Source organism: Aedes aegypti, chromosome 1 (assembly GCF_002204515.2).
Source record: "Aedes aegypti strain LVP_AGWG chromosome 1, AaegL5.0 Primary Assembly, whole genome shotgun sequence".
Taxonomy (NCBI): Eukaryota; Metazoa; Arthropoda; class Insecta; order Diptera; family Culicidae; genus Aedes; species Aedes aegypti.
Window position 1 is genome coordinate 214,391,584 of NC_035107.1, and position 12,363 is coordinate 214,403,946.

General features: G+C 36.2%; 1 protein-coding gene across 5 annotated transcripts in view; it reads right to left on the minus strand.

Moving 5' to 3' along the window:
- Nucleotides 1–11,092, minus strand: part of LOC5572167 (filamin-A) — a 391,843-nt gene extending 380,751 nt beyond the window's left edge. For 3 of the 5 annotated variants that reach the window (XM_021857517.1, XM_021857516.1, XM_021857518.1), the window contains exon 1: nucleotides 10,928–11,092. The gene's annotated coding sequence lies outside the window, so the exon portion shown is untranslated. The remainder of the gene's footprint in view (nucleotides 1–10,927) is intronic. The other 2 variants (XM_021857522.1, XM_021857520.1) reach the window with 1 other exon arrangement.
- Between the last annotated feature and the right edge of the window lie 1,271 nt (nucleotides 11,093–12,363).

Below are 12,363 nucleotides of genomic sequence, written 5' to 3' on the forward strand. Positions count from 1 at the left end.
TGGGTAAAATCGACAAAGTATGGTGGAAAAACTGTTCCAATTACCTTTTTGGGCCACAGGGTGCACCGCAGTCAATGAAATTCCTTCATTGGTGACTTAAAGATTCTCCTATCAATAGGGAAGAGACTGCAACAAACCGTAAGTCTTTTCGTTAAGAAACAAAAAAGTTATATCCTCCTCTTAGCATCAAAAGTGACATCGTAAACCACTTGTTCATTTGTTTTTTTAGACTACCCCCCTTCGTGGTGTTCCATCGATACAAAAATTTAAAAATAAGTATGGACCATGACCTTTGGCCAAACCCCACCTCCCTTCCTCCATAAATGACTATGTGCTTTACGAATGGCCACTATTATTAGCTTAAGCCCAATCACTTTTGAACAAATTTTATACTTGCTCTGGACACGTGTGATAGCCTATTACGTGGCCTATAACAATTGAAATTAAATAAAACACAATATCTCGTGAAAATGTATTATTTTAAGACCGGTCCTTTTACGAGTCTCCAAACCAGTTTGACCCGTCAAACCCAAAAAGTGTTTTAGAAGCAAAAAAAAAAAAAAATTCTGGAGTAAACTCTAAGAGACTTGCTAGAATTTCCAAAGAATTTTTCAAATGAGTCATTACCATTTTGGAGAAATTTTCTTGGAAACGAATTTTCGGTTGGATTCTACGAGAAAGTAACGTAGTAACTTCAGTTAGAGTCCAAGAAGATAATAACGACCCAAAAATATCGTTTGTGTTTGGTCAGTGTAAAAGAAAGGCTAAGGAATTGCTCACGGTATCTTAATAAAAAAAAATGTAAATCCTAGAAGAGTTCGAGAGGGAGGTCTGAGAAAAAAATTGCAAACAAATGCATGGAGATACCGTTAGCAAAATTTCTTTTCAAATACTTAGTGAAATCTTTAAGAAATCATGGCTTATTTCTCAATTTATTTTTAAAACACTGGAAAAAATCATTAAGTAATTGGTTTAAGATAAAACTTCATCGAAAAACTTATAATCTTCAGTAGATTAAAGACTAAATCTATGTGAAACTATTGAAAAAATGTATTTAATTAGCAGAGGAACTCAAGAAACGTTCTCCGAATGAAATATAAAAAAAACTGCTGAGAAAACATATGAAGAGAAATTATTAAGAAGAAAGAAAGAAACTTTCCTGAAACCATGAACTCGAAAAATGACAAATTTATCATCCATGCTTTCTGAACGTATTTTATTTTTAGATAGCAATTAGGGTAGATATAACAGTATTTGGCATTCGAAGGAAAAATAATAGTTTAAAATCAGCCATAAGATTGTTGTATACTGTTAACATGATAAAAAGTAGACATTGAGAAAATGGGATGAGAAGTTTTTAAACTCTTTTTCCATAGGAATATTCAAACAATTCTTGAGGATTGGATTAAGTTCAAATTTTAATGATACTTTCACAATTTGCGTGAATACGAGTCAAACCGGAGCAGCTTGATACGCAGCTGTACTTTAAGTTGAAGCGAGTTTTCGAAAACTCTTAGGCAAGGTAAATGATTCAATTTTCCTTTAAATTCTATTAGCCTAATATGTTTACTATTTATGTGTAGGTAACTAACTAGCAAACAAACTAACTGGCTAATAGCGGAGCACTCGTCATTCTGTCGTATAGAGCTGACCAGATCGTACGACATCACACGTGGCGACGAAGTAAAACCGGAAAAAGTGCGTCAAGTTCTTAGCAAAAGTGTATTATCGAAGTGGTAGAAGTTATTGATAAAGACAGGAACAGTTTGGCTAACGAAGAAATTATTGTTCAAACCATGTCTTTCTTCAGTCCAGCGTCGTACAATTTGCCGATGTTTAAATTTTCTCATTTACCGGCAACGGAAGTGAGAAGCGCTTGGACATCGTGGTCGCGATAGAAATACTTATTGATTCGGGATCTACGTACAATCTGATAGATGATAAAACATGGGAAAACAGGCGAATAAGGCGGTCTATTTCTCGGAAAGATATGATAGGAGCAAACAGTTTATGGCGTATGGACGAAAACCTTTGGAATTATTAACGGTTTTCGATGCCGTTATCGAAGTCCCCGATGAAGACGATGTCATATCTACCACAACAACATTTTATGTAATTCAAGGTGGTCAACAAGCGTTGTTGGGTAAAAACACGGCCCGCAAACTTAGCTTATTACGAGTTGGGCTACCAAGTTCCTTTAAAGAAGGCGTGAACCAGATCAAACAAGTAGATGCATTTCCCAATATTAAAGATTCCCAGCTAGTCCTTCCTATTGATAAAAATGTGACCCCAGTAATACAGCCCTTGCGGCGTTGTCCAGTTCCGTTGCTGGAGCAAGTAAAAAGTAAGCTAGACGAACTACTGGAAATGGGCATAATCGAACGAGTGGAAAAACCTTCGCCTCGGGTTTCACCATTGGTTCCTATTTTAAAGGTCAATGGTGAACTACGTCTTTCCATAGACATGCGGCGAGTCAATCAAGCGATGCAGCGATTGCCAGTCTTTGAGGACATCCTTCCGAACTTTAGTGGGGCAAAGTTTTTTACTACGTTGGACATGAACCAAGTATTCCAACAGGTAGAATTGGCAGAAGAAAGTCGTGAAATAACAACATTTGTCACCAATTGGGGTCTTTATCGTTACACAAGACTACTTTTTGGTATAAACTATGCCCATGAATTATTCCAGCATCTAATGGAAAGCATACTGTCGGATTGCTCCAACACGGTTGTCTTCATTGACGATATCATGATCTGGGGAGCTTCGGAAAAGGAACACGATGAAGCAGTTCGAAAAACATTATCAGTTTTGAAAGAACATGAAATCATGTTGAATATGCAGAAATGCAAATTCAAACAACATTCCTGGGACACAAATTTTTCGGAAAAGGGAGTTCTTCCGGCTGACTCAAAAGTTCGATCAAAAATGCAGTTTAGACCACCCCAGAACAAAGAAGAGTTAAGAAGTTTCCTTGGACTTGTCACCTATGTTGCAAAATTCATTCCAAACCTTGTGACTGAAAACCATCCTCTAAGGGAGCTACTCAAAGACGCAGCTCCTTTCGAATGGAGTTCTGTTAATCAGCGGTCGTTTTAAGAATCGAAAGTACTATCAACATTGTTGATAAGCATACACATGAAGTTTGAATTCTGTGGAAAATTAAGCAAATTTATTGTCATACAAGCAGGTAAAATTGCATGCAAGTTGGTTGAAATATTCAAATTTGGCTTTTCAACAGCCAATACAGTGGGATTCCGTTTTTGACACCCCCCGAATTTGGCAACACAAAATGGATCCGTTTTTGGCAACATTTCGAATAACATTAAAATTTGTGAATTTTCGTAAATATCATTGTGTCTTTTGTTTTAATCATTTGAAAAGTAAGCCAGCTTCACGCTTACCTAATTCCAGAGCTTAATTTTTGTCGACATTTCTCCAAATCGCACCAACTGCTTGGAGTTCCGTAAACGTTTGTATAATTCTAGATAGTCGTGTGTGCGCAACGTTTCATGAAGTCATTGATCTTTATGAGTATCTCAATTTCGTATCAAATCTTCAGCTCACTGTTCTTTTTAGTTTAGAATTGCATGCCTTACGTATGTAAAAGCATACCATATCAACAGAAGCAAACTAAGCGGCAAGTCGTGTCTTTTAACTTTTTAAAATTTCAAAAAATAAATTTCAAGTAAATTTCAGAAGTGTCAACATATAATCCATAACTTTGCAATCCCTAGAAAAATAAATGACCCACCAGCTTCTTCTATACGCTGTTTATAGCGACCGCGACAAATACGAACACAGTCTAAGCTACATTTTATTTTCAATAGGGTCATTAAAGCTTGCGATGAATACGATTAAGGCTCTGTATGACGCTCGACTTTTCAAGAAACGATCCAACATTTAATATCAATGTTACTCAAGCTGGAGTATACTGCGTGCCATATCATGATTTTAAAAGAATGCAGACCGCATGAAATTGCTTATGAGGTCCTGGTGATCCTTAGCTGGATCTAGGAGTTTTCTAACTGGTTTCTGGAGAATCCTTAAAGGGTTTCTATGCTCTCCTAGAAGGCTTGAGATAATTTTTAGCGGGTTGAAAATTCTGATTGAAATCTGGGTATACCTACTAGACAAACTTGTGGAATTTTGAGAATGTATAATTAGTTATTGAGGTGCAAAATCTGTCGATTTCTAGTTAACTCTCATGATTTTTATGGCGTCCTGTGAGTTTTTAAGCGGAATACTGTGGATTTTGAGTATTTCTGACAACATTTTGAGGATTTTGAATAGGTTTCCAACGGAATTTGTAGATTGCTAGTGGTAGTCTGGGAAGTCCTTCCTTCTTTCTTTCATTCGAAGAATTTTAAATTCTCAGCAATATCGCAGCGAAATCTTAAAACTCTGAGCGAAATACTCGAAATTTCTAGCAAGCTCTAGGGTAGATGTGAATGTGACGATTAACGGACATCTGAAGATTCTTATCGGGCGCTTGAGGTTTCAAAGCGGGAGCCTGTCAATTTACTTCGATTCATATGCTTGATTTATGACATAGAATCTCAACTTCTTAAACAAAATTGAGAATCATTTTAGATTGAAGTGATGGAAAATTATTTGTGTATTCTACGAAATTAACTCGATGGCCCCTTCAATATTAAGTTATGGTGAGTAGAATGTATTGTCAAATTTGACGTTTTGGTTTAATAGGTGAACTGATTTGTTATGTTCATAACATTAGGGGCCCAGATAGCCGTAGCGGTAAACGCGCAGCTATTTAGCAATACCAAGCAGAGGGTCATGGGTTCGAATTCCACCGGTCGAGGATCTTTTCGGGTTGGAAATTTTCTCGACTTCCCAGGGCATAAAGTATATTCGTACCTGCCACACGATATACACATGCAAAAATGGTCATTGGCAAAGAAAGCTCTCAGTTAATAACTGTGGAAGTGCTCATAAGAACACTAATCTGAGAAGCAGGCTTTGTCCCAGTGGGGACGTAACGCCAGAAAGAAGAAGATAACATTAGAAAAATCATTCAGTTTTGTAACACCAAAAGCTTATTTTTGTAAATATGTTTCTAATGAAGTGTATTGTATCAATGTGTTGCTACACTGTTTTGAGGAAAGGTCCGCTTCTTGAATATAGATCACTTAAGCGATTATTGTTTTAACATTGCATATGCATATAAATATTATACATGAAACTTGTTAAACACCATTTATCTTCAGCAATGAAAAGCGTGTGGAACGTTTGTCACATTTGATATGACGCGTCTATAGATTTACAGCATTGTACTATCCTACGGAAATCGGCTTAGAAGTGAACCGTTCGAAAATCTGGTCACCATTTGGTTCCATGATGATGTTGTTACAACGTGCAAATTGTATTTTTTGAAATTAAAAAAAGGGTTCCGATTTTGGCAACTGAAAATTACGAGTTTACAGGTCGGACTCGATTATCCGGGGACTCGATTATCCGGTATTCGATTTTTCTTGTTCTTGTTTTTCAATTTTTATGCATAAATCTGAGATAATTTGGTATTGCAATATACAATATTAATGGTTTTGTAGTTTTGAACGTATTTAAGAAAAGTTGGGTTTGGAAAAGTGGTTTTTTGTGTATGCTGTTCAATTTTTTTTTTGTTCTTGTAAAGACCCCTACTATTCCTAGAAATAATTTCTAACTACGTACCCGCATCATATAAATAAAACAATAAAAAATAGATAATATCTAAGTTCGTTTATCGAAGATTTAATTTTTTTCTTAGTGATTCGATTATCCGGAGAATTCTATTATCCGGAGTGAAAAAAAAATCAATGCTCCGGATAATCGAATCCGACCTGTATTGCCAAAAACGGAATCCCACTGTATCTCAAAAACTAGACGTGCTATATTTTTTTTTGAAAATGGCAATTGATTCAGCAAATAAGAAAATAAGAAAATAGCGGTATTTTGGTACTTAAGACAAAAACGTGTTCCGCAGTGTAATTGGAGACAAATTTTAGCATGTTGGATTCCATGACACAAATGTGTATGTACCGTTATCCGGGGTATCATTGATCAGCGGGGTAACATTGATCGGAATGACTCATCTCGTAATAAGTTGGTATCATCATTTATTGATGAAACATTTCCAAAGCATGAAAGTCGCTTCTCTTCCTTATATTCATGAGCTATTAAAAATTAAGATTTTTGCCAAAAGTTGCGTTAACTTTATGCGTAAATTTGTCAAGTTTGCGAAACAACGATTTCAATGGTTAAGAATGACACAACCGAAGATTCATGTCTCACATAAGTTCTGCAAGCGATATGAGCAAAGAAAATGCGGTTCTCACCAAAATTGGCGTCGCCAAAAACGATTCCGCTGTCAAAACTTTTATAAGTATGTTCAATTAGGCAACATTAACGAATTACTGTTAAGAATGTAGAATTCCCTTAGGAAATTGCCTACCTTTAGGCATATTCCGCTGTTTGAGGTGTTTTTAATTTTAAAATAACTCAAAAAGTAAATAAGATGTAAGCGTTTGGACATCATATTCGGCTTCAGGAGCCATGATTTAAGTAAGTAACGACATTTTCAATATTACCGAACGTTGTTTACATGGATGATCAATGTTACCCCATATCAGCTATATGAAAAAATCACATAAAACATTTTTGCAAACATGCTTAAATCTTTCAAAAAACAAAATACAGTATATAGTCACGAGCTATGGGTGGCAGTACTTGTTTTAAAAATATAAAACTCAGAACATTTGCATTTTTGAATTCAATATTTAAGAAATATTCTAAAAACTGATCAATGTTACCCCGGATTACGGTACAATGAATGTGAAGGATTCGCTGATATTCAAAGGTTTGGCTGTGCCGTTATGTCGTGGACATTTGTGGACAATTTAAGAAAAGGCTCTCCTAAACGCTTTCCTTATATCCTTGATTAAGTGAGTTATATATTTTCACAAAGACACATATTAAATCAAGATCCTCACGCGTTCAAAGTTTCTAAAGAGACTATGGTGTTGTATTTCAAAATGGTGATGATCAAAGAAACCCATGAATTCGTTCTGTCAAAGAGCACCAAGTTGCTCCTATTTGTGGCAATTTTGCTGAACAAGTTCCCAATTCAATGAGGAAAATGTGTATCAGAAATGGTACGAAATGCATCATTCTAGCTATACCTGAAACTGCTTATGATTTACTATAGTTAAAAAAAGTAACATAAGCTGAAAACTGATTGATTTTCATCCATCGGATGAAAATAAGAGAACAAAAAAAAAAGTTCGTCGGGATTCGAACTTGTGTTTCAAGAGTGATAATTTAGCGTGATAAAGCTTGCTATCCCAACTTCTTGGACTAAGGGTGACAAGGTTGAAACAAGTAATGTGCCTTCTGTTCAAAGTTGAAAGATGGCAGTAATATCATTAGTACAATATATTGAAATAATTGAATATATTTCAAAAAAGTTTATATGACCTTGTGCGATAAATTTCATTATTTTATCAGCTGATTCAAAAATTGGGCTCGATTAAACTGTGTGGGGTGACTGTACCTAGGGAATTTGATATTCGGTTTTATTCCGAGGTTGAAAAAATAGTTTTTGAACCACCCTTAACAAAACTAGAACACGTGTGTTCCAAAATAAAAATATGGGTATGATATTTTGATAAATGACTCACAAACTTTGAATGAAATAGGAGCCACGGTGCTCCCCTGACCGTTATTATCAGAAAAAAATCTCCATCAAATCTGTGCTCACCAGTCGATTTCTATAGCTAAGCTGCAAGTTTGGGCAAAATTTAAAAAAAATCGTAGGGCCCGTTTTGAAGTTACGCCCTTTTGAATGGGTAAGTCTACTAATTCAAAAGAAATCTGAGATATTTAAACGAGTTTTCATTGGCCGTGATTATCGGAATAGATATAATATTAAAATTTGAATCAAAATTGGTTTATAAAGTTATTTGTTACTTCTAGGAGCAGTTTTGAATAAGAAGATAGACGAAATTTTAGTTACGTCCTTTTGGCAGCGTAACCATTGAAAACACTTATTTCCAATAGATTAATTAGGCATTCTTATACCTTTGAGCATATTCAAATGTGTTCAATGGTACATTGTACTTATATGCCACCGAAATATTTCACAACCAACTGATTTTCCATAGGTTCAAGTGTTTAAAGGCATTACGGAGCTAATTTCATCATGTAACCAAATTAATTCTTGTAGCACAATATTCTGGCTAGCTTGGTGAACCCATGTACTCACGATTCAGATTATTTTACATGCAATTGGTTGTTAACAGTTGTACATCGAAGCGAAGTATACGTCAAGGAATACTTTATGAGTTAAGTTTTCGGTTATGGGCAGCAGAGTGTGGAATAAAATAAAAATAAAAAGGTAGAAAGCAGCGATATAAAATGGAAGAAAAGAATGCAAAGTTTAGAACATCCGTTGTTATTTTGTTTAATGGAATTCAAAATTGTAGCATTTACAGAGCTTGATTTGGAATGTTTGTCTTTGTCAATTTGGAAAACTCAGTGAAGCTCCTAAAATATGATTTTTTTTTCGTTTGTACTTTTGAGTCATAGCAGCTGGTGAGTCTTTACTTCACAAGCATAGTCTGCGATCAAAAACAATTAAAAGTTTACATGGAAATCCTCAGTTTGTGTAGGATTGACACCATATTCTTGTATGTAGACCAGCAGGTTATCAACAGGGCCACAGAACAATTTACAATTCTCCGGTGATCAAAACTAAAATTTTCGTAAAATCCATGAACAACTCTGTTTTAACCATGTTTTAAATATCTTTTCAAAATTATACCCCTTGACTTTGAATTCCATTACCCGGATACCCGAAGACCATCTTCGTAAGCTCCAGTTTCTAGAATGACATTAGTTCGAGTTCCATTATCACAGGACAATGTCAAGCAAGACACGACGAATATATAGACAATAACATTCAGTGTAATAGTGCGTTCAGGGGGATGACACTTGGGTTCATGAAATTTGGAGTTAAGGTATAGAATTTTCTCAAGAGAGTTTGATTTTCAAGAGAGACATGTAACATAAAGCTCTGAAAGTGTTATGATTTTAAATTCAATGAAACCAAATAATAACCAATGTTTCTTACTCTTCTTAAGCATATTTCAAGTACTGAGGCTTTCTCTTCACGTATTAGCACGAGAATGGATTGATTGATTTATACACTTCTTTCACTTTTGTATTTGAGCAGAGCTCTTACGTGTTTCTGTAATAAGAAAGACCAAGAAACCCAAAGGTAAAATTGTAGATTTTTTAAATTTATATTGTAATGTAATGGGGCCCAGATAGCCGTAGCGGTAAACGCTATGAGCAGGCTTTGTCCCAGTTGGGACGTAAAGCCAGAAAGAATAAAAAGAAGATTGTAATGTAGTAATGTATGCTACAAATGATCACAAAAGTATTGACAGTGGTCTAGAGTTTGGCCAATTTTGCATTACTCAGCAATTTAAGTTTATGTTCTGATGCAGTACAAAATTAGCCGCAATAGCCGGTAGCTTCTTTTTCTTCTTATTGGCATTACGTCCTCACTGGAACAGAGTCTGCTTCTCAGCATAGTGTTCTTACGAGCACTTCCACAGTTATTAACTGAGAGCTTTCTTTGCCAAAGCTGCCATTTTCGCATTCACATATCGTATGGCAGGTACGAACATACTCTATGCCCAGAGAAGTCAAGGAAATTTCCATTATGAAGAGATCCTGGACCGACCAAGAATTGAACCCAATCACCTCCAGCATGTCTTTGCTTTGTAGCCGCGGACTCTAGCCACTCGGCTAAGGAAGGCCCAAGGTAGCTAGTTGGACCATAACAATATTTTATAAATAATAATAATAATGGCACGAAAATTGCTCCATAATGCCTTACATCGCTTGAGCCTTTGAAAAAATAATCAATTGTGAAAGAATTTGGTGACATATAAGTGCAATGTGTCATTGAAAACATTTGAGCATGCTTAACGGAATGCCTGCTTAAAAGAATGTCTTATTAATCTATTGGAAATTAGTGTTTTCAATGGTTACGCTTCCAAAAGGACGTAACTCCAAGTTTCGTATATCTTCTCATTCAAAACTCCTCCCAAAGGAAAAAAAACTATAAATACCAATTTTGATTCAAATTTTAATATTATATCTAGCCTGATAATCACGGCCAATGAAAACTTGTTCAAATATCTCAGATTTTCTTTGAACTAGTGGACTTACACATTCAAAAGGGCGTAACTTCAAAACGGGCCCTACGATTTTTTTAAAATTTTGCCCAGACATGCAACTTAGCTATAGAAATCGACTGGTGAGCACAGATTTGATGGAGATTTTTTTTCTGATAATAACGGTCAGAGGAGCACCGTGGGAGCACTTATGAAAAATAAACTGTTTTTGCGGAACTGCCCGTTCCACCTGTGGGGAAAATCGATTGAAAAGACTTTTGATTTGTTACAATCTTTTACCGATTGATAGTAGAATCTTCACATCATTCACAAAGAAATCCAGTCAACTACAGCGCACCACATGGCGAAAAATATAGTCGGAACAGTTTTTCTCATATAAAATTGGTCGATTTTTTCCATACAAACTTCAAGCTCGTTCAGTCTCCCTAAAAGTTGACAGATTCCACTTAAATCTTCACTGTAGCTTCTGAGGCCCAAATAAACAAATTCGGAGGGTCTAGTCTAGTCTTAGTATTTTTTCGATCATTATGGGACACCCTAAGGCCCTCAGCGATTTTACACGATCAAACACTTTTCCGAACATTTCAACCCCTTAGCGACACTTGGATCCATCAAATCCCATGCGGATCAAACTGACGTAACGATCCGTCAGCCCCACAATTTCCCGTAAGGGAAATCCACCGTAATTATCCACACCTATAGGATCGAACTGCGAGAACGATTTTCACCTTCTTTCACGAACACATTCACTTGTATTTCACGCACGCACGGATCGCACGAGATGAATAAGAGGGGAAGGGTAAACGGTACCGGGGCGGTTTGCGTGGTTCCGCACTGACTGTGGGGCGTTTGGGACTTGAGACGACTTTACCGAGCGAGTTGAGAATCGAAACTGATCGAGCGAGGATCGTTACGAGGAGTTTGCCGTGCTAACCGTCGTCAGGTCGTGACGACGTCGCTCACCTCGAGGCTGCTGCCTTGTGTGTTTTGGACGGGAGGATCATCCAATCCGAAATGCGACTGCGCAGTGAGCGACAGAGAAAACTGTGACCATATGGTTGGCAGTTTTCCCGATTTGCTGGGGATTTGACGGGAAAAACTGTCGGTTTGTGGGTGGAAAATGTCTTTCGGTTTGTGACGTTTCTTAAACCTAGAAATGGAAGTATTTAAGAAATTCTTAATCGGGATTGATTATTTTTTTACCGTAGTCATTATCGTGAAGCAGTAAATTATATGCATCACCATCGATTTTTATCCAATTATTGATATACTTATTTATCATTCTATCGGAAAGTAATTTAAGATGGAGTGATACATTTTAAGGGCCCAAACGCAAGGAGGTATTAGTGACATTTTGGTTGGTTTTGAGTTAAGTATGCTGAAAAATTCTACTGTTTCAAAACTTTCAAACATATTTTTATGTGTTTTTGTTGTCCAAAAAAAAAACAACATAATTTACTGAAGATTGGTTTGGTTTGAAAAGAAAAATTGCTATTAAACTTCAGAGTCGATTTTCTCAATACTGTTGTTGTCACTTACACCCCTTTGCTTCTAACTCTCTCATATGTACATTAATAGATGTAAATTGATACACTATTATGGCAGAAGTTTAATCAATTTTCAAATCATCATTTGCTCAGTATTAATGTACTTTATGTTTTACTGTTACAAAAATGGATGTTCGGCACAAGCCTTAAGATATTCAGGAATTTACACCTATGACTCAATTAGATCCTATTCGATTTTTTCCGATCGTATTACTAACTTTCAACTAAGCTTACAATTAGGGAAAGGCTCCCCAGTACCCAACACCTAAGCCGACAAATGCATAATTCCGAAGTTATTGGTTTTATGCGATCTTGTAAGCCATACATTTATTTATTTGCAATGTGAATACGTATTTTGACAGCGAATTTCGGTGATGCATTCTAGTATCAAATTGACAATCTCTAGAGGAAAATAACCTCTCAAAATTGAAGCAATGCTTAAGAACCCTATCCCTGCATCTGTAATGTGATAGATTCTCAGGAGGACTGCTATTAATTCACGAACAAACAGGTTTTCAACTTTTGATGATAGTGCGATGGATTCTTGAGCTTTGAAAGGGGGTCTCCAATACCAGACATAATCAAGATACGTTCTGCTTTCGGGCTTCACGTCACAA